General features: G+C 36.2%; 1 long non-coding RNA gene and 1 pseudogene across 2 annotated transcripts in view; one reads left to right on the top strand and one right to left on the bottom strand.

Annotated features, from left to right (window-relative positions):
- Positions 1 to 23,678, top strand: part of LOC149897142 (uncharacterized) — a 62,774-nt gene continuing 39,096 nt past the window's right edge. Inside the window, exon 1 of one of the 2 annotated variants that reach the window (XR_016458205.1) lies at positions 1 to 124. This is a non-coding gene — a long non-coding RNA (uncharacterized LOC149897142). The remainder of the gene's footprint in view (positions 125 to 23,678) is intronic. The other variant, XR_016458204.1, reaches the window with a different exon arrangement.
- Positions 6,756 to 8,515, bottom strand: LOC149897143 (uncharacterized; annotated as a pseudogene).

Raw genomic sequence — 23,678 nt, forward strand, 5'->3', positions numbered from 1 at the left:
TATATATTTTGATAATATGTAATTGATATTGTTATAAAAGCAGTATTAGCTAGTAATTGTTGTTCCAAACAGGAGAATAGTTCAACTTCATAATAATAAGTAAAATTACGAAGGTAATTAAAAGGTAAAAAAATAACAACATATTTCTATAGAAATGTTTGAGATTTGGTATGTACTTATTTATATCTTTAATTTCTAGAAATTCAATTTATATCGTAAAACGGGGTGAAACGGAACAAAATCCAACTTCACGCTTTAATTTCCAATAGTACCTAAGTCAGTAAAATGTATAGAATGACTACACAGTTACTGTAATTTAAAATCTGAAAGAATACAAAAGAAATTAAAGAACTTTTTCACTTTTTCCTCCTACATTGTAAATTAGTTAATTTTTGTTGTCATCTTATTAGAAATTCATATTATTAGTCATATTATTAATATCATAAAGAACACAAATACCTATCACTTAAATCATAATAGAATCAACAGTCAATGTACTTTCTTCATCAATCAATAGGTCTTTGGTCTTTTTGAAAATAGGAGATCAAAATTACTAGTAATAATAAAAACTAATAAGGAATATGTACATTCAGTCTTCATGATACTTTGTGTGCATGTCGCATTATCATTCACGGGTAAATTTTGCTAGAATACTCTTCTATTTTCCGGCATAAGTGGTCCTAATTCTTTAACTATTCTCATTTTTCGTTCCGATGTAATAAATTAACATCTGTTAGTTAACTTTGGTTTGGGAAGAGGTATTCCATTTTTGATATTCTTTAACCTCAAGAAATCTAGTGAATGTTCATCACCATCACAATTAGTTTTGTAAAAAAAAAGTGTGTTGATTACATCTGCGAAAAGTAATTTGACATATATCAGCTAAACGTACCCGTGGAGTCACATTTTGCAATTTATAGTCGCAAGTCGGTGGACTATAAATTGCAAAACGGGGACAATTGGGCAGATTTTTTCTCACAATGATAATTAAGTTCAGACATTTTCACTTCTGTACAATTTTTATTAGGTGACGGTAAATAATACCTTTAAAATTCTCGATCATAGTCACATCAACTGCTGAACATTCATTCAAATCATGTTGTTCAATGTTGTTGCTAATCAGTGGAAAACCACCTCTGTTGTTTCTATTCCGCATTTGACTCAGTCGTATCAATTCGTCGTCTGATTGATCTACTTCAGTTTCAACACAATTTGGTGTATTTGAATCTGGACCCTGTGTTACCGTAGTTGCCATATTCAATGAATTTAATGCTCTTCCTTCCTTCATTAAAAAAAAACCTGCAATTAAAATAAATTTGGTGTAATAAAAAATATATTTAGCCTTTTTACATACTTAACATCATAAAGGATACATATATTAAACTGAATTGTAATGTAACATTTATGTATTTAAAAATAGAGCCCAGATATACACTTTTCTCTCAGGAGCAGATTTGATTTGGTTAAAAGTTAATCTATGCCTTACACATCTGTATCTTATTTTTTTCATTTCTTTATTTCATAAACCCCTGTCACTGTGCTTTACTCTTAAGATAATAAATAATAGGTATCTGCTTAGACAGTCGTTTTATTGTCGTCGTCGCTTATATAAAATAGAGAGAGCTAATTGGAACTGGTGGAACCTGAAAAAAAAAGGTTTATATTAGCATTCTAGTCATGAAAAATTGTTGCTTATAACTTTTTGATATTTAATAAGGTTAATATTGTATAAATTAGTTTAATAATAGTACCTGCACCAGTCTTGCTATATGCTATTTTTGCATGCATCATTCCTTTTGAAGGCTCAAATTTTATGGCGTTTTGTATGTTTGCTTTTGATGCCATCAAAGAAGAAATAGTTTCAGTGTTCAGTCTGTTCCGGTTACCGCATTTTATTAATTTGAGCTGGCTGAAAATTCTTTCCACACTAGCATTGGAAAAAGGCAAATCAAGCAAAAGCCCGACAATCTTTTTTAAATTTGGGAACATTTCAGTATAGGTCCTTTAACTTTAAAACTCGTCTCCAATATTCTTCCACTTCCAGATTTTGGCACAAACCTAAATCGTTGTGGTCCAGGAAAGCATGTTTTTTCCATTCTTTTTGAAGATCTACTTCATTTACATCCTCTTTAAAATTTGGAAATCTCTTCAAAACATTTGACAAATCTTTTACTTCAAATTTTTGAGCAACGCTTGGTTCAATCAGCTCTATAATACCGTATAACGGGTCAGAAACATCAAAAAGTTGTACGATTTGTTTTATGGTTTCAATATAAAACATGAGACAAGTTCTCTTGAAGTCTGTTATTACCATTTTTGGTTCTGGTATTTCTTTTGAAAGTTCATCAATGACTGCGCAGCTACACCTAAATATATTTTTTCAAGAGGCACGAAAAAACTTGGGATGGCGTATTCTATTTTATATGCATCGGTTGTTCTGCAATAAATGAAGTTCATGTAATTGCTGGCTATGGTTTTTATTAGCTTATGCGTTTCTGGTTTGAGCTGATGGAGTAATGGCTTTTCAGATTGGAACAATCTGTTTAAATCATTAAATTGTTTCAATACATACGACATAAATTCCAAGTAAATTTTTGTTAGCTTGTTGTCTAGAACGCCAATTATAGACCGGGAGATATTGACACAAAATTTCGAGTCATTTGTAACATGGATGGCGGTTCTACAGGGGTCTTAGTACGCAATGACAAAAAGAAAAATGATGGTGTGAACGCTGGTACCGGTGGGCGCTTAGTCGCGTGGGCGTTAGGGCGCGTTCCCACCGTGTCGTGACGACAGATAATCGTGTAGTTTTAAGTGTCGTGGCTTATATGTTTAAATGGAGGTGTTCACATTTAGAACGACACAATTTACTGTCGTCTACGACAGTTTTTGCAGTGACGACACTTTGTCGTGACAGTGGGAACGGCAAGCACGACAGTCGTAAAACGATAAAAAATCGTGGACGGCAACTCTATGACGTCCATTGAACTCAGGAGAGTAAACGCACTAGTAATCACCAAGCGAACGCAGAGGCGACTAGATTTGTAGCTTGCTGATGATGTGTAAACGACAAAGCGACTGCCAGGAAACGATAAAATGTCGTCGCGATCCAATGGGAACAGCTAGATACGACAGTCGCTAAACGATAAAAAATTTTGACGACAAACAATCGTTATAATGGGAACAGGTAGAGACGACAGTCGTCGAACGATAAATTAGTCGTTACGACATAGTGGGAACGCGCCCTTAGTCGAACTCGTCGGAAAAATAGCGATGCAATGGAGCTGTACTTGCGGGTTGAGATCTATTACGACGATTACGACGACATAACCTACTTCCTTTTAAAGAAGTATTGCTGTCACTACTAACTTCATCATTACAAGGATTATAGTCTCCGTCAGATCCATGTTCATCATCACTACTAATACTAAATGGATCTGGTATCGTGCTTCCCGTCGATGACGCTTCTACGAAAAGTTTCATGATACGTTCTTCTTCCTTATCCATCAATAACAATGCAATATTACACCTTTACTAAAGCAAATAGCAATGTATATGTATATTTTATATTATTATAAAAACCATAACAACATTTATTTTATGATTAATTAATTAATAATTAATTTAAATTCAAGTAACTGTTCATCGATAGTTATGTAAGAGCTAGGCTTGTAAAGGTCTCTACATCTTTGTATGTCTATCTTTGTATATCTCCCAAATGTCTCCAATGATTTTTCAAAACAGTCCAATGGTTTTACGACATATCTACCATCACGCTTTGGTCCGGGAAAAATATGGACTACGTTCCTCGCAGCAGTCCTCATAGCGAAACATCACTGCATTTCCCTCTTCACCCCTCCACGACGTACACGAAAACTTTATTAAAAAGACGCAATTGACAACTTGTGTCACTGGACCAAATATAATGGTCCCTCTAAGTACCTCTGAGTACTAACCTCTAAGAACAGATGCAAAGGGCAAAACAATAAGACAATGAGGTGGTGACTCTTCTTGTAACGTAGTTGCTGGAACAGGCGAATTTGTCTCGTCCGCGTCAATTGTATCTTGAAATGGTACTGAGGTGTTCAGGGGTTCTGACTTCTGAGTGATGACTCAGTAGTACTAGTACTAGTAGGTACAATATTTTCTAAGTCTTCTTCCAGTCGATATGGCACGAAAGAAGGATCTGCCACGTTATCGTCAGAGTCATAATGATCAATTTTCAGGTATCATTTAGTAAAAAATCGGCTATTTGTTCGTCGTTGAGATACATCTAAAAATGAAATAAACATTTCGAAAGTTATAACATAGCTACATGCTAAAAAATCGCAAAACAAAAAATAGTTACCAAAAAATAAACTTACCGTAAATACTAATGATCGCCTCCCAAGCGATTTCAGCAATAAGGCCGCCTTTTGTACAAATGATGCCTTTGAAATTTTGTTCTTCTTATTCTGTTTTGTCCATTCATGTTTGTACAATGAAGCATTATAAATAAATAAATAAACGTTCGGAGAGAACCGAATTGGCGCGAAAGCACAATATGCTTCGCGGGCGCGTACTTGTAATAACCGGAAAAAAACTGACCGCGCGCGGCCTGTCAGGCGATGTTTAGTATTCTAGGGTTGAAATGAAATGAAATGATTCTATTCGCAAGAAAAGTGGTACCTAATACATTGGTGTAATGAGAGAACATGTTCTACACAATTCGCCAGTCACAGCTGGCATGCGAATGGTTAATGTTGAAACATTGTCAAATCTTCAGTTGGTAATGCATCTGCCAATTCTGACTTAAGGTAAGTAAAACATTTGTTAAAGGTGTCTAGTTTAGGCTGTGTGAATATCTTGACCATTTGTTCTTCGAGGTGGCTTAAAAAAGCTTGGTTTTTTGTAGAATCACATGCACCTTTATTTGTCGATGTTCTGTTGTGAACGTTTAACTTTGTAAAGTCTACAAGATCTGGACCGTAAGGAAAGAGCCCTCCCACTCGAAACCCATTTTTATGCAGCTCGGTGTTATACTTTCTAATGCACGTTTTAGTATTGGGGCAAAGTTTTCTTTTTTCACTTGCTCCCTCAGATTTTCTGTTTTCCATTTCTTTGTTTCCTGACGCCAAAACAGTTTTAGTGGTCTAAATACTGACACATCCATGGGTTGTAGCAAGTGAGTACTATTTGGGTATAGGGCAATAACTAAAGTTGATTAATAAGTTTCGTTACTTAAGTTAATTAATAAGTTTCGTAACAATGCACACAAATGCAGACTTTATGTGATTGTACAAAGGCCCTTCATTCAATTAAAAGATCTAGGCAAGACGTTAGGTTGTTGGGGAATTCCCCGAACATAATAACGGGTCCGCCAAATAACGTTTTTTTTAAATGCTACTTAAAAAAAAACTACTAAATATTTTTTCAAATTTCTTTTTTTATTTGAAAGTACAATCCTTCCGGTTAATGATGGAAAATAATTTCATTCAAATGGCTGCCTCGGCTGGCCATGCAGTAGCCTACACGATCGGTCATATTTTTGAGTACATTATCGATTGTGTGCAGCTGTATTTCACCAATCACGAATATTGTCCTTTAAAGCGTCAATTGTCTCTGGCTTGTCGGCGTAACACTTATCTTTGACGGCACCCCACAAATAATAGTCCAACGGTGTCAAATCGCAGCTCCGAGGTGGCCAAACGACATCAGCTCTGCGGCTGATAATGCGATTTTCAAAAATAGGGCGCAAAACATCAAGTGTAGCGTCGGCTGTGTGGCACGTTGCGCCGTCTTGTTGAAACCAAATGTTGCCAATATCCTCCTCTTCAATTTCTGTGAACAAAAATTCGTTCAACATGGCCCGATAACGATCGCCATTGACTGTAACGGCCACACCTTGCTCATTTTCGAAGAAAAATGGCCCAATTATGCCTCTGGACCAAAATCCGCACCAAACAGTGACTCGTTTTGGGTGCACCGGCTTTTCAATGACTATCATCCATATCTACACTAAGGCGTTCTGTCCACGGACGCGTCAAATGACGAATCCATGCAACCTACAAATGACGGCAGGCGTATTTTGCATATTTGTTATGTCCACGCTATCGTCATGCAATCGTCAATCACGCTACAAAACTTCTCAGTTTTCTTTCAAGTAGCATCGCGAAAGCACGTCTTTTCGTTGGGAAAATGTCAAGTGATGATGAGGATTGATTATAGCATACAACTTCATTAGAAGACGACGAAACAGGCGAAGAATGTACTGGCTTCATCCATACATCGAAAGAAATATAAATTGTAGGTTATTTGTTGCTGCCAGAGAGCTATCAGAAGATGATTCTGTATTTCAATCATTTTACCGAATGACTAAAAATACGTACCAAAATTTAGTCTCTATTGTTGCACCACATATACAAAGACGAAATACTGCAATGCGAGAATGTGTCAGTCCAGAAGAAAGGAAACTTATAACTTTGAGGTAAGTTATATTTTAAATACTAGCTGGTGCCCGCGACTTCGTCTGCGCAGGATTAGGGCTTTTTTGACATCTGCATATTTTGGACAATTCACACAATATCTTTATAAATTGTAGCCTATGTGTTACTCTGATTTAGAAGCTATATTATTGTTAAGTTTCATTAAAATCCATTCAGTAGTTTTTACGTGAAAGAGTAACAAACATCCATCCATCCGTACTAACAAACTTTCGCCTTTATTGGTAATATTAGTAGGATAATCATAACGTACTTGTCTAGTAAAAAAAAATATTGTAATAAAAATGTATTTTAATATTAGAAAAAAAATTAAAAAGAAACGTAGGTACTTTAAAGTACCGATTACAAGTTTTCAAAGTTCTCCAGTTGTGATAAGTCTTCAGAAAGATTTACATTTATTCGAGAATAATTAATTGGAGATACTGGAGGAAGCGATGAATTTGAAATAGAATCTACAGAAGATATTGGTGAATAGGTGTCCCTGTATTGTTGTGACTGCTGTATTGGATAATAGTGGTTGTCATGTTGCTGTGGCTGCTGTGATTGGTCTGACTGAATTTCTTCGAGTAATAATAAAACCTTGATTCTAAACTTTCTCATTTGCTCCTCTGATAAATTTTCTACGTCTGGCAACAAACTTAGTAAAAACATTTTTCTAGCACTGTCTGTATTAATTTCTTTTTTTTTTATCCAATCGACAAATGCTTTGTCAGCCTTGTTGGTAACTTTTCTTATTTTTGGCTTCTTAAATGTGTTTGAATCGACGGATCCAGAAGATGGCGTTTCCAATGTATTCGTAGTTGCTTGAGTACATGGGACTTCGTCAGTTGTAGAATTAGATTCAATATTTTCGGTGTTCACCTCAGGTGGCACAGGTATGTTCCCCGGTTCATCAGTGTGAACAATTGCTTTCACAAAAGGAAGAACAAACTGTAGTTCTTCATGTAGGTAGTATAATTTCTTTTGCTTTGTCGATGAACCACTAGGAGTTGGTTTCAGGCTGCGGACAAATCCATTCCTTATATTTCTCCACCTAGTTTGACAATCGGCCACTGAAAAGCAACGTGCAATTAATTCAATATGTCTTTTTTCAGATATCTTTTCTAGAGTATTCTGGTAATTTATTATTGTATAAACAAGGATATTGTTCAATAATATGAACGAAATTCACTGCCGAGCCCGCCATTTTGTAAAACAACAAAGCAAAACAACAGGTGTTTCCGTCTTACAAGTCGGTCGAGTAGTGACATGCTGCCACACGCACCGCATGACGAACGCAAGACGAAAGGCGGACGCGACGTTGCCGCCCCGTGGACACAGATTTGATTGTTTCTACGCAAGATGCAAGCAATCGGCAATTGACGATAGCGTGCGTATGACGTGCGGTTTACGTGGACAGTACGCCTAAGTTTTTGCAGTTTTAAATACTATCCTATCCTATCCTACTTAATATTACAAATGCGAAAGTGATACCGTACCTACTGTATTATGGATTCTGCCAATGATCTATAGATATACAAAGAAGAATTTTGTATGGTACTTTATTTATAAATTTAATTTAAAGAGCAATATTGAATTTGATAATATTGTTATAGAAAACTAGCTTTCCGCCCGCGGCTTCGCCCAAAAAGAAAAACCCGCATAGTTCCCGTTCCCGTGGGATTTCGGGGATAAAACCTATCCTATGTGTTAATCCAAGTTACATATGTGTGCTAAATTTCATTTTAAACGTTTCAGTAGTATTTGCGTGAAAGAGTAACAAACGTACACATACAAATCCATCCTCACAAACTTTCGCATTTATAATAATACTAGATTTCCGCCCGCGGCTTCGCCCGCGTTTTCAAAGGAAAACCCGAATAGTTCCCGTTCCCGTGGGATTTCCGGGATAAAACCTATCTTATGTGTTATTCTGATGTATAAGCTATATTGTGGTAAAGTTTCATTCAAATCCATTCAGTAGTTTTTACGTGAAAGAGTAACAAACATCCATACATCCATACTTACAAACTTTCGCCTTTATAATAGTAGTAGGATTAAGTAGGATAGGATTTAAATCTGCAAAAACTTAGTGTAGAATATTATGTGTATTTATAGGTACAATTTTTTTGATAAGTCTTAGCTGTAAATTTGAGATTCTATCGATGTAAGTTTTGAATGTGTGTCCATAACTTAGTCCAGGAGCAAGCGCAAAACGTCGATGAGGAAATCAGCAATTACAGGAGGAGTACGTCTGATTACTATGGAAAGCAAAATAGAAGTGAAGGCAGGGGTGTGGGGGTGCTGCAGTGTTGTTGTTGTGTAAATATTATAAGCGTTAAATTATCTGGAAATTATAGCCAGATATGAAAAAAAATATATATTTAAAAAAATCATCAAGTTACATAGAATTTGACACTAGATGTAGCCCGATCAGTTTAAACCAAAAAATGAGGGTACTACTACATAAAGTCCCAACAACAATAGGAGATCTCAGTCTTGGTAAAAAAAATGATCCAATTTTAGGGTGTAATCCATAAATTGGATGAAACTGGTTAGGTAAACAATTAGTATAATAGTGCAACAATGGAATTTATCAGTCTTGTGAATTAAAGTCTTGAGATAAAATCACTCATTCATCAGCCTTCTCTTCTCTTATACATACGTAAACTTAAGATATATTGAGACAAAATTATTATCACATTCTGGTTCACTTATAGTGAACAAAATAACTACAACAAATTATTATTGAATTAGCAAAAATAGGAAAAAATAGACTTATTCAAAGACCTAAACACAATTACATATATGTATTTATAACATGACATAATGCTTAATATATTATAAGAAATTACACCAGTGGCGTAGCTAGGGGGACAAGGGCCCTGGTGCATAGGGAAAGAATCGGGCCCTCCTCCCCTCTTTCCGCGTAGTTTGAACTTATATTTGCCTTCAAAATTATTGATAAGAATAAGACTAACTTATCCCTAGTAGGCTAAACCCATACGTCGTCTCGATTAGAATCTCCATGTGTTTAATAGAAGAAAAAGGGAATAAATAAACAACGACGCACATGACAATATAGAATATTTATTATACAGATGAGATTAATTAATGGAAAAAACGATTTTTAACAGAATTCTCCGCCCAATTCACAATCTCTTGCGCGCTTTAAATTTTGCGAATTTGTCTATAATTTCACTCAAATCCAAGTTTGATGCCGCCTCATTTTCTATTGCAAATTGCAATCCATACTAATATTATAAATGCGAAAGTAACTCTGTCTGTCTGTCTGTTACTCAATCACGCCTTAACTACTGAACCAATTTGCATGAAATTTGGTATAGAGATATTTTGATACCTGAGAAAGGACATAGGCTACTTTTTATCCCGGGAAATAGGATAGGTTTTATCCCGGAAATCCCACGGGAACGGGAACTATGCGGGTTTTTCTTTGCCTGCGCGGGCGAAGCTGCGGGTGGAAAGTTAGTTAACGATAAATGTCGGAGGCGATCTTGTCGAATGCTGTTTCTTAAAAAAATTTTTATAATCTTCAGTTTACTGAAAGATCTTTCTGCTGCCGCGGAAGTAACAGGAATTGTATGAAACAGTAGCATCGCTGTATACACTTCCGTAAGGTCACTTTCGAGCACGCCAAATTTTGTTATAATTTCTTTGCAAAGCTGGCGAATAGACCACGTCTCCATCAATTGAGGGAGAATCAGATGATATACATTAAGAAATTGGAGCGAGAAATTGGGTCCAATTATATCGCAATATTTCTTCTGAAACTGATCACATTTCTCGAGTAAAATCGTTTCATTCCAGCTAAGCAAGTTTTTTGGCATCAGGAAGTCGAACGATTTACAAACTGCACTCATACCAATAAAACGCGCATCTAACTGATTGATTATTATGTCGAGTACATTGTTGAAAATAGTTACTCTAAAGACTTCTTCCTGGTTTTCGAATCGGTGATCAGAAGCCAATTCATCGAAATGCTTTTTAGTTTTTCTTCGTCGCTTTTCTGGAAAGGTAGGATCGATATCGTATTTTCTCGCGGTTTCGGTGGCCTTGGATTTGAAGGACTCGAAGTCATTTCTATACTTTTTCAATTTATCCGTTGTTTCGTCCAATGATTTCGTCCAAAGTCGAATGAGGAAGCGCGGCGCGATCGTGCCGCACGATGTTTAACAGAATGGCGTAATTCGTCATAGCGCGGCCCGATCGGGCCGTTCGGTGTTTGAGAGGGTAGTCAATACTAAATAAATAAAAATGTTGTGTGGTTTTATGAAACCACGGTAAAAGTGAAACTGTTCGAACGGTTCCGAACACTGCTTTGAGTAGCGCATGTCGCGTGACGGTCGGCTGCCGAGTAGGTATACCTACTCGGCAGCCGCGATACACGCGACGTGCGCTACACAGACCAAAAAGTTTGAGACGATGTAGTAAAAGTTTCACTTTAAAATAAATATTATAGGACATTATTTAATTATTTATTAGTAACACTGTAACCGTTGCTGCTGCGTACAGTATGAAAATCGGTGATGTCATCTAATTTTGACAGTTGAACACTTTTACTGGAAATATTGATGAATTTAGTGTCAATTTTTTTTTTTTAATTGAAAAAAAAAAAATTTTTTTTTTCAAAGCTGAGGTTTGAGGGCCCCCTGAGCTCCGGGGCCCTGGTGCACTGCACCACCTAGCCCTATGATAGCTACGCCACTGAATTACACGCGAGGCCGGGTTAAATATTAGTTTGAAATGTAATAAGAATGTACTGCGATTCTACACAGCTACCTAATTGATGTAGGTAGTTGATAACAAATCGCAGCAAGTCAACGACTATTAGCAAAGTGAAGGTAGTTGGGTTGAACGTCGTATAAACAACGTCCGAGCCCCGAGGCACGATTCGTACGAATGCGCCACGAGTCAAAGGAACGCGGCAAGTGCACGCCTCATAAGCGAAGCGTTGAGGTGGGTACTACTGTCACTTCGCGCAAAACATCTGATTTTTCAAACTTAAAATGTCTTTATGTATCATACATTGCACTTGTAAGATAATACATACACACACATATTAAGAAAAAACACTATTTTTAACGTTCATGATATTTTTGATGTCATTTTTGTTATTTAAACTAGTTAAAAAACAGTTTAAAAAAGTTCTGTCTTGGACGTCCGTGTGTCTGTATGTGCGGATCCTTTTTCTTGTTAACACGATAGCGACCGAAATACTTTACTAATCGAGTCTTTTTTTTTTCTCTTACGCTTGAGTATGCTCAGGAATAGAACCCTTTCATTTTTCAGGGTCTGATTCGATGTGGTTTAATTGTTATTAAATAAACAAAAATAATAATTAATAAATATTTATTAAAAAAAAATTATGAGGCGTGCACTTTTGGATTTACCAAATTATTTATAGTATGCGACAGCTAAGCATGTTCGGACAGGAAACAGTGACAACTACTCATCCACAAAAATATTAAATCAAAAGTTATGACTAACAATATATTTTTATTTTGTTAATAGTAAGCAAAAATTAAAATATAACTAGAAAAAAATTTGAAAAGCGAATAAAAGATAATTAAATACGTCACTAATGTGAAACTTACGCTGAGTTGCATGGACCTGTAACATTGGAGTTGCAATGCAAGCACAGCTGCGTTTAGTAAATAGTAATATAAAATTATTAGTAAGACTTCACTTGTTACAACAATTCAAAGATTTATGACAATATTTGGAATTACAAAGCAAACCGTGCTTTTTACAAGCACACTTATTTGAGGAACATTGTTTGCTTGATTTCTTGCAATGACATTGCTTATACCCTTGTCCGCCGAATGTTGATTGTTGTGAGGAAATACCACGAATAGGTAATACTACCTCGGGAACGGGGCCGGTAAATTGAGCTCCTGGAGATATTTGAAGTGCGTTTCTTGGTAGCCAATCTTTAATTATACCAACGGACGACCAACTTGAAACAAACCATTCTTCTGATCAATTACTCGTCCTGTAATGGTTTTGTTATCTAAGGGTGCACGATCGTACTTCGGAACATGAACCAAAATTGTAGCACTTACATCTATTTCTTTAAATTTTTTGTTGGATGTAGTACACATAGTCGCAGCTGCTCTTTTTAAATTTTCATGCGAACTTGTTCTTTCTTTCTTAATAGGATCTTCTTGCCAGCATAAGTTACATTTAACATTAGAAGAACTACTACCTTCTCTAACTTCAGACATTCCACATGCGCCGTGAATCACTTGTTGGCATTTTGAACATTTGAGTGAATCGGATGTGGTAATTTGGCAAATACAACATTTAACTTCAGTGGCAACAATATTATTGGAATGTTGTTGTAGAACATTTGTGTGGGAATTTGTGTCATTTATAGCTATATTGTTATCAAGACGGATCGTTTTTGTTGTACTTGCTGGGACAATTATTACATCTTCTAAAATTGTAATGTTATTTGCAGATATCCTGTATTTATTTAATAGTATCACAGTTAAGAAACTAAACTATATAATATATTTGTCCTTGTTCATCCACTGTAATTAAACGAGTGCCTGGCTGTTCATATACTGTAATAAGTGAAGTGTCTTGCAGAAAAGTCATTTCATTTACAGCTACAATTTGTGTAGTAGTTGTGGTAGACATTGGCGAAGGTTTGCATAATAATCACTATTACTAGTATTGGGTCTTGGAGATAAGGCTCTGCCTTCAGGTGAATTGTTTGAAATTTGGCGTAATTCAGCATTATCAACTAATGACCATAATTGCAATCTTAATTGTACTTGCTCGTAAGGTGGCAGCTTCTTTACAATTTTTGCCATTAAACCAAAAAACAGATTATTTTCATCTAATCCACTTTGAGTAGAATTTCTATAAGCAATTTGCTTAAATAAATTTAGACGCTCTTGACTGTGCGCATTGTGTTTCTGTTTCTTATCGTTCTTAGCTTTATCTTTTTAATTTTCTATTTCCTGAGTGTCTGATTGTGTTTCTTCATTATTGTGAGTATTTTCCATAGTTCCGTCTTCCGGTGTTTGTATTTCTTCGCTAATATCATCAGTGCTTTTTATTATCACACTATTATCTGTTGGGTTTTCATCTGTAATACATTCATTAGTAATACTGCTTTGGGACTAAGGAAGGCTGTCCAAGAATGATAGGAGATCAGATCTTTTCTTTGCTGCTTGTCCGCTTGAACCAGTGCCCTGTTTCCTCTACGTCGAATATAATAGTCACGTATGTAACACCATCTCTCAGCAATCGGAATCTGTAAAAAGTGTATTTAACTTGTAACTATATTGAAAATGATAAAATCGCTTCGAAAAAAATGCTCACATAATTATCACCGAACTTCACTTGTTAACTATGTTAAGTTCGTTTTATTTTTAATCATACCCTCAAACAAACTAGCTTTCAGTAATCCATTATTTATATTTGCCTATTTAAGTTGTGCTGCCTCACATACTCCGCCAGTTCATTTTCTCTATTGATATTTTCATTAATAATAGTAATGAATTGTTCAGCGTATATGCTGTCCTCGTACGGACGTCGTGTTGCGTTAATGATTGCTGCGGTAATTCTGAAGTCTGTCATCATGTTTGGCAAAGAAACATTAAAATAAACGTGCCGAAAGATTTTAAAATCTTTTTTAAATCGACCATTTATGGTCTCGACCACCCAACGGGTCATCGTAATGAGTCTCGACTTATTGGCATCTGCTGTCGTCAACTGTTCCCCCCTAGATCTAGTTGGTGGCATCTGAGGGTTGTAGCCACATAGTTCAATACTGGGAATCGCATCTCGAAAGCCACGGTCTAGTACAAAAACATCGTTAGGCCTAAGAAATCCATGCCAAGCAGAAGCTTGGTCGTCCATTAGGCTACGCATAATTGTGGCATCGGAACTTGTTGTTGCAAAGGGCCCCACTACATCTAAAATATAGCCATCCGTACACACGACCAAAAAAGGTTTCACTAGGTTTCGGAACTTGTGCAGACTGTATGTTACCCGTTGAAACAGAAAATTGGAGCTCTTTTGGACGTACAAATAAGTGCCGTCAAACACCAAAATGGCTGTGTCGTCGTCACCTCCGAAAATATGAGCAGGAATCGAAAGACTTCGAGCTACTACATCTTCTCTGGTCACTTTAACTATTTTAATTTTAAATAATTGTGAATATCCTTCTCCTGGGTATTTTCATACTGTAGAGTTAAAAACTGTCCAGCCTGGCTATCTTCAGTCGGTTCAGTTTGAATAGTATTAGTGTTTGGTTCAGAATTTTCAGGATATTCTTGTATGGGATTTTGTTGGGTAGGTGAGTGAGGAGGTGCTATATTAGTAATTGAGTGTATAATCAACTTTGGCTTAGAGGTACTGGCACTTGAAACATTTGGTTGATTGAGAGAATGGATGATTTGCTGGTGGATGATTTTGGGGCACATACATATTTTGTGGCAAAGTTGGTGATGGTGTTGAAATATTGTAATATGAAGGTGAGCTTTGATGTACAGGAGTGTAGGAACTATAGATGGATTGAGGGCTTATCGAAATCAAAGATAAGTAATTTGAAGACTGTTAATTCCCTTTATTAATTTTCTTGACGAATTGCAGCATTCCTAACTGAAAATCTATTTTTTGGTTAGGATTCATTTTTTTCATGTTACTTCTGAAACTTAATAAAAATTTGGTGTCATCACCTTCGTCAGCAATGGGTGTAGCTGTTGCTCGCGGGTGTAGCTGTTCCTAATACACAAAGACATGGGACTGACATTTACAGGCATAGGTGCTGATTGGATTTGGTTCATGTTGTTAGTAATCATTTCGCTAGCCTTTATTGATGCTGGAGCCGATTCGCATGTAATAATCTTAAATTCTTCGTGCTCAGGAAGCTTAGGAACATCAGAAATTAACAACCCATCTGGCATTTTTTCTATCGTAATATCAACAACAAAAGGAGATTGCTCTGCGCCCATACATTGTTCGCCCTGGAACCAAGAACATCCGAAAATTATATTTTGTGTTGTCGATCATTAGTAAACTCCTAAATGATCTTATTTTTATAGCGGACTAGCTGCAGAATAGATATATTCCAAAAAAAGAATCAGATTTTGAGGTTATAATGGAACCATAACAACGAATATTAGATATTAGTTTTTCATAGCTTAGTGATTTTTAAGAAACTGAAAAGCAATATATCATAATATATTTAGCTATTTTAAGCACCACCCTAGATAATTGGGTAGGTACCTATGCAGTTTTTTTTCTAAAGCCTAAGTGTATAATGTAAGTTAAACGTTTAAATGCATAGAATCTATTTACAGGTACCTGTATTCTAAGAATTCGTTTAGGAATGAGAAAAAATAGTAAATAGATGCGGCGCATGCTTGAACAGCGCAAACGTGTGACTTGTTAACCAGCCTTACCAATTTTGTACCTAGTAAGTTGTTGTTAAACCTAGTCCTTCATTAACTTATTATGTTGGATTATGAAATAAAACACATACTTATTTTAATTTCATGTTTATTGTTCATCGTCTCAATTGGCAATTAAAATATTGTCTAAAAACTGTGCAGGGGGTTCGATATTATTTTGATGTCTCGCATAGCTCAGATACCAAATAATTGTCATAACATGGGCGCAGCAGCCGATGGTTCTGCGCCCAACGATGCAATTACAGCAATATTGCACGATTGCTTGTCGACCTATTTGTGATGCATCTACTACAATATAAACAAAATATGTTTTATTACTGATATGACGGCTGTGAATTTTGCCTCGTAATAACCATATGGTTTCAGAATTAACCACTTCTAATTCATTAATCAAATCCTGATCGACCTCCCTGCACACCACAATAATATAGGAACCATCGCGCCGCACATGCTCAACGTAGTATGAACGGGCTTGTTTAATTTGATACACACCTAATGGGATTAAAATCATGTCATTTAAATCCATTTGGGGAAAATCTAGAAGAGTTTCATTATTGACAGTAATACTTTCAAACTGGGCCCGTCTTCTATTTAAATTGTTTCGTTCTACAAAATCAGCCAATGAATTATTGGTAAACATTCTTTCCTGTATTATGGAGATTATTACCCTAGCATCCTCTCTGTCTTCTAGAACCGGGTGAAACTTGTTTATTAACCCATTGACCACCGAGCGGCCCGATCGGGCCGAGACACAATAGATTTTCTATTGTGTCTGTGATCCGAGGACTGACGGATTAATGCTGCTGCCAGTGCCACCTTAAAATCTTGCATCAAATGATTAGATGCTCTATTAAAATATTCCTGGCGCAGCAGCTTAAAATCGCGCTTAAAACGTCCATTGACCACTTCTACTACCCATCGACATAGGGTCACTTTACGGGATTCGTTTGCATTTGTTGTACTCAATTGATATTCACCCGGTTCTATTGAGAGAGGATAATGAACTGAGTAGTTTAAACTTCGTAAGAGGGAAATGCTGTCACGAAAGCCTCGGTCTAAAATCATTACATCACCATCTCTGAAATATTGTCGCATAGGTTTTGAAGAATCATAAAATTCATCTTTTAAAATGTCTGCATCTGATTTTGTGGCTGCATAAGGGCCCAGTACTTCAATTATATAGCCATCACAACATACTATAATGAACGGTTTGACAAGGTTCCTATATTTATGGAGGGAATATGATTTCTTTTGGTAAGCATAATTGCTACTCTTCTGAACATAAATATATGTTCCATCCATTATAGTAATTGCCTTTCTATCCTCCATATTAGTCCCAGGGTTTCCAAACAAAGACTCAGGAATATATAGGTTTCTTGCTGCCACTTCTTCTCTACTTATATGTTGTAACCCTAAATGTGCTGGCACAAAGCATTCCATCATAATCTCTCGTGCTTTAGCAACAAGTCTTGAGAGAGTACTTCTTCCAATTTTTAATAATGAAGAGATTCTTTCGTCCGAGTCTCCTGTTCTGAGCTTCATTAAATAAGCGCCAAGTGATGTAGCTCGTTTTTGAAAATCAGGGAGTTCTGCTTCGAGTTCTCTGAATTGCTCTTTCGTGCGTCCCAGCCAATACCACACTAGATGGTCTTCCATTTGCTCAATATTTTCAAAATCTAAAGTGTGATTTTCATTTTTCAATAACTCACAAAAGTCTTCTATGTAAGCTGCTGTGAAACTTCGGTTAACATTTTCAACTTCTAAGAGTTCTGACCATGACTGCCTTGACAAATGCAATTCACATATACGACAACCCGGCGGTATATAATACTTGTGATCTATAAAGAGCCTCACCCTTAATACAAAAGGAACTACTCGCTGTGAAGTACTATTACATAGCAGAAATATACATCTGTTATGTGTATCTGATGCTCTAGAGTAATTTGGCAAGGTTATTCTTTCAATTTGTTGTGGAACTGGATTGACTCCTGACACAGGTAATAAATCATTGACAGCTGTGATGTTTGCTCTTTGAAAGCATCTATTACAAAGCAAATCCGAGGGCCGAATCTAAAAAAAAAAAATAAAAAAAATTACACATTGCATGGTATAGTACAATAAATAAAACAATTTACACTACAAATGTTGCATGACTAGACTGACCAGAAAAAATCTATTAAGTAACACCAAATAGTACAATCGACAAAGTTGAATCATGACCCATTTTGACAATAAATCGTTTGAATCCGTCAAATTGACAAAGATCAAAGTCGTTACCATGGTTAGATAGGTTTACGCGAATGTGGACCTAACTGTATTTGAATATCTGTAGGAAAATGAGCTTATGGTGGGTCATAATTCAACTTTGTCGATTGTACAGACGCCAGCAGGTCAAACTACCCGAATCTGTCAGATTTTACCAGTCAAACATTAACCTACTACTCTTGTGATAAGGTTGAAATTCTATTGAAGAAATCTGACAGATTGTGGTAGCTTGATGTGCTGGGCGTCTGTACATCAGGCATTGCTTTCAAGTGTAAGCTAGCTTATGTATTGCAAAAGTTAAGTCATAAGTCTCTCACCTCTCGCGGTTGAACCCAATTTCGCACAACATCTAAAATGTGACTGTTACTTTCTGCTTGTACAGAGTGACTTTGGATTCGTGCCAGTGAACAACCACATACAACACAAATATGTTGATGACTATTGAGAAATAATGTATGACAAGCATCACATATGTAATCATTTGCAGTCACCTGTAATATAAAAAACATGTAGTTATTTTATACCTTTTCTTCTATACAGAGTTATTATAAATGCAAATAGTTTTGAATGGAAATAAAAGCTTACTATTTGTGGTGCAACTCGTTGCTGTATTTGCACAAGAATGGCATCATTATGAAGAATGTGTCGTCTCTGTCTATTGAAATGAATACCACAATTGGCACATCTTGATTGATTGCTTGTTGTAGGAGTATTCCTTGATGTAGATGGGGCTGAATAATGCCTGGCAGCACGATCAGATCTTTTCCAACAAGGATGACAAATATAATGTGATGCACGTATCTAAAAGAAAAAAATATCAATGACACCACTGTAAATCCAATGTTAAATATGACCCAAAAATAATTTCCTTAAAATATTATACGCAGAATTGTGATTTGAATTTGTTATATATGTTTGGTATTGGGGCGAAATCAGACTTCATCACTTTATCTCTTAAATCATCCAGCTTTTTTGCCATTACATTTTTGAATTCATCGGGCTCGCAGCTATGATTTTTCTCATTGGAAATATTGCCATCCTGTGAGGACAACAAAATAGCTTTAGCAAAATAGTTTTCGGATAAAAATACATATTGAAAGATGGAACACTAACTCGCTAGCGCTGTCTCATGAATGTGCTTGGATAGGGAATTGTGTTATATTGAGTTAAAAAATATTACCAAATTACTTATATCACCGACATACATCCCCTTACAGATTCTTTTTTAAGTTGAAGAAAAATTCTATAACTCATGTTATTTAATTTATTTCACATTCAACTTATCATTGACCACAGTTGTTGATTTATTTACTGAGTTATTAATTTTTCCTTCTAAAAATTTGTGTTAGTCTGGAGAAATTTATTATTCCATCTAATGGAGAACAGTGGCTTGTGAGGTCCGGTAGTGTGTCGACTGTGCAGCATGTGCTCACGGTGGACGATGAGATTGTCAGGACCCCATTAATTGGTTTAGATAGGGATAAAATACTTGCGATAATTAACGAATTTTCAGATTTATTTATCTCGGGCACTGCAACATCCACCGTGAATACAGGCAGCATGGAAATTCGATTAACTTCCACTTCCATAATAAATTGTCGTCCTTACAAGCTTTCAGTAGATGAAAATAAAAGAGTTCGTGAAATTGGCCTTTACTGAGCAAATCGTTGACAATTTCACGAACTCTTTTCTGAACGTTAATCGAATTTCCCTTTTGAATTGAATTTAGACACACTACCGGACCCCACAAGCCGCTGTTCTCCATTAGTTCTAATGTATGTCAAACCCTTTCGATTCAACACATCGGTGCCAATCAAAATGGATGCGTTTATGCACTCAGAAGGAACCAAAAATAAATCTATTTCTAATGAGACTTCAGGAAATTCTATAATTGTCGTGACTAGGGAAGTCGACTCAATTTCATCAAACGATTTTGATTTTGCATCAAACGATAAGTTGAGGTTCTATTAAAATTAAAACATCTCAGTACTGATTCGGAAATTAATTAAATATCTGACCCGCTATCGATAAAAACGTCAACTGGTACTTTTTGAACAACCGCTGATATTACGTTACTTTGTTTGGGATCGTGTCTGCAAAAAAATACTTCATTGATTTTTTACCATTACCGTCAGAACGCTGTTTTTGAAAACATGAATCTATCAAGTGTCCATTTGTAATTGGACGCAATTGTAATTGGAGATGGCTTCGCGATACTGTCAACCTGAGTAGAAGTTGTAGAGTCAGCTCTAAGCTATTTAGGACAATGCACTTTCTTATGCCCTAAATTTCCGCAGGTGTGGCAAATATTTTTGTTATTATCAAGCCTAAACACCTCGCGTTTTCGCGTGTAAGACGTACCCGAACTACTAGAAGGACGAACAGTATTGTTGAATTGACATATTTATTACTCCTATTTCATCTTACCTAGCAAGGTAGGATATAGCAATATCAATTGCTGTTTTGCACTTTATCATATAGCCAGGAGATTCACGTAAGTTTATTTGAAATTTTATATAATAATATGTGTATGAGTTATGCCAGTGACATGATATAAAGTGAAGAAAGTGATACGATAGGCCTGAAGGCCTCAGTCCGTCAGCCACGGAAGAGCTCAGCTCTTCCGTGTCTGGCGCACATTCATGTTTTTTTATTTTGATACTCAACATGTCGACCTGTATATTTTCTTGCATAATTTCAACACTTCTGTCTCTTGAACTTCGTGAAGTTTTTAATAAATTGAAATGAGACATCTCGATCCTTTGTTGTTAATGTAATATTCTGAAAAGGCATTTCTTGCTAGCTTTAACATATGCGCAGCACTTAATAGGCAATTCACATTAGTTGACCCATTTGGGTGGAGGAAATAAGATTTTGGAATCGTTTTGAGATAAACAGCAGCCTAAAGTTTCTAGCGCTCTTATATTAAATTTAGCACCATCGCATGTGATAGAACGCATAGTAATGCCAATCTCCTGTAAGAGACCACTTTGACAACTTGATTGACCTCATTGGACTGCCCTGGTCTTCCAGAATAGTCGATATACTTTCGGCCTAACAATTGGATAATAAGATTTTCAGTAAAATTCAGTAGAGGTAGAATCTGGATGGTAGAATCTGGATTGAAGAGATCGGAAAGAAAACCAATTTCCGATCTCTTCAATCCAGATTGACCATTATGTATTTTTGCAGCATTATGTATAAACATTTTTTTTTTATGCTATAGGATAGCAAACGAGCAGACGCGTCGCCTGGTGTTAAGCGATACACGCCGCCCATAAGCATCCACTCCACTGGGAAGTGGATGTGTTGCTATCTTCAAAAGGATTTGGAAGGAGTTAGGTAGAAGGGGCGAGGATGGGAGGGAATGAGGATAGGGAAGGAGAGGATGGGTAGGGGATGGGAAGGGATGTGGGAAAAACATTTGAAAAATGTGAAATTTTTTGTACTAGTATTTTATTTTTTTCATGCTATCATAATAGGAAATCATTTGGTCAGAGTGGTCTACTCCTCCCATTCCTTTATTGTAATCAGCATCAATATTAGGTTTTAGTTTAGGTTGATTCCTGCGATTTCTGGTAGTTATCATTTCAGGATTGTGCATATTTGAAATCGTTAGAACATCGCGTTTGTCGTTCCATTTGCAAACACTACTACTGCTACTACTTACTCCTAGTAGTACTACAGCTACTTCCCCCTTTCTACTACAAATCAACTCGCCTTTCTTCAGCTTTGCCGATGTCACAACTTTTGGATTACCTTTATGCCCGCCTTCCACTAAAAAAGGGTAATGAGCGGAAACTGAGCTAATGATCTGAGCGGACCGGAGTAAAAATAGTTGTGCACTTCCACTAAGAAATAGTTTTTCTAGAAAGGGGTGTAGGCTTTCCATTGGCGAAATTGCGAGCGGAAACTAGTCGGGAAATGAGCGGAGGCAGATGAGTGAGGCGTCGCGGACGATGTCGGGCGCAGTGTTCTTAAGACCTTTGTGGATGTGTAGTGTGTTCGGAATGTCCGACGATTCTAGCGACGATGATTATTTTAATACCATAATTAAATGTTTGCTACTATATCACAAGAAAAAGAAGCATCCCAGGCGAAAACCAAGGTTTTGGCTGAGCAACCACATTAGAGAAAGAGCCGTGAAAGGTGATTTACTGCGAATGAACCATGACTTACAGGATGAATATTTCAAAAATTATTTTAGAGTCAACAGAGAACAGTTTCAAGAATTATTTTCATTCATAGAAGAAAATATAAAGAAACAAGATACGAATTTTAGAAAAGCTATCACACCACTGGAAAAGCTTGCGGTAAATTTAAGGTAAGCAATGAAATCCTTGATTTTAATTGTTATATTTTTAATGTGAACAGAAATTAGATTGGGTACATTATTAAAGTATAAATTATGGTGTCTTGTTGCTACAGTTGTTCAAATATGTGGATGCTGCTGAGGATGTTGAATATCCGTATGTAGGAGTCCTAATATAAGATTCAAGTTCTTCTTCGGCCTCACAAACTATTTCTAGGACCTTTCTTTTAAACCTGTTTTGCATAAAAGTTGGCATTGGTTTCGCTGTTTCGGCCATACTTTGAAAAAATATTTCGATTGGATGCTTTTTCTCTTGATTTCCTCTTATGTCTCGTTCTTCTTGACGTTGTTTATGATTATTTTCCAAATCCCTTATAATGTCAATAATATGATCATCGTTTTTCTTTTTCTTGTTCTTTGTGCTGACAGTGAGCTTTCTGATTCTTCTAATATAACCGTAGAAGATGATTCATCATTAACATGAACATTTTGTGGAGAGTGTTGGCTGGATTCTGGATTCTTAACCTGAAGACTTTGTACTTGAAGATTTGATAGACGTTCCAGCTGCTAACTACTCCGTTCAAATAGATTTTGAAGCAGATGCTACTCCCGGAGGAGCTGAAAGCCATCATTCATCCCCGACAATTTTATCATAAAATGTGAATGCACCAATTTGAATCCATCACATAGTCATGATGCTAATATTTTATAGCGATCCCAGTCAATGTCTCCAGAGCATGACTCTTTTAAGCAACTTAATAATACAGACGAAGAGATGGATGTAACTATTTTCCCAACTGTCAGTCACTCCAGGTAAGTAAAACAATATAAGTATAGTATTTATTTGTTTATTAATATATTAAGCTAAAAAGTATCTATTAACTTTATTAAAGCGTCGACATAGTCACGTCAAAATAATCATCAGAGTCTTGGGAAATCTCGGATTCAGAAGCCTGCAAATCTTCAACCAAAAGTTTTTTTGCAGAGTTTCTTCGTGCTGATCACAATATTTCGTGGATTCACAAAAAGAGACGAGGATGTTCCCGGCTTGGAATATGTGGCACTCGTATTTGTGTAAATCGATAGAGAAATAGTTATTTTATTAGCTGATCCAGGGTGTATCAAATGTGGAACATTTAACATTGATACGGCATATGTAGCTGGCAGAGGAATATATTTTTGGCCCTATCC

This window comes from Colias eurytheme, chromosome 26 (assembly GCF_061535395.1).
Source record: "Colias eurytheme isolate Ceu_HAF_F1 chromosome 26, ilColEury1 Martin Lab GWU primary, whole genome shotgun sequence".
Taxonomy (NCBI): Eukaryota; Metazoa; Arthropoda; class Insecta; order Lepidoptera; family Pieridae; genus Colias; species Colias eurytheme.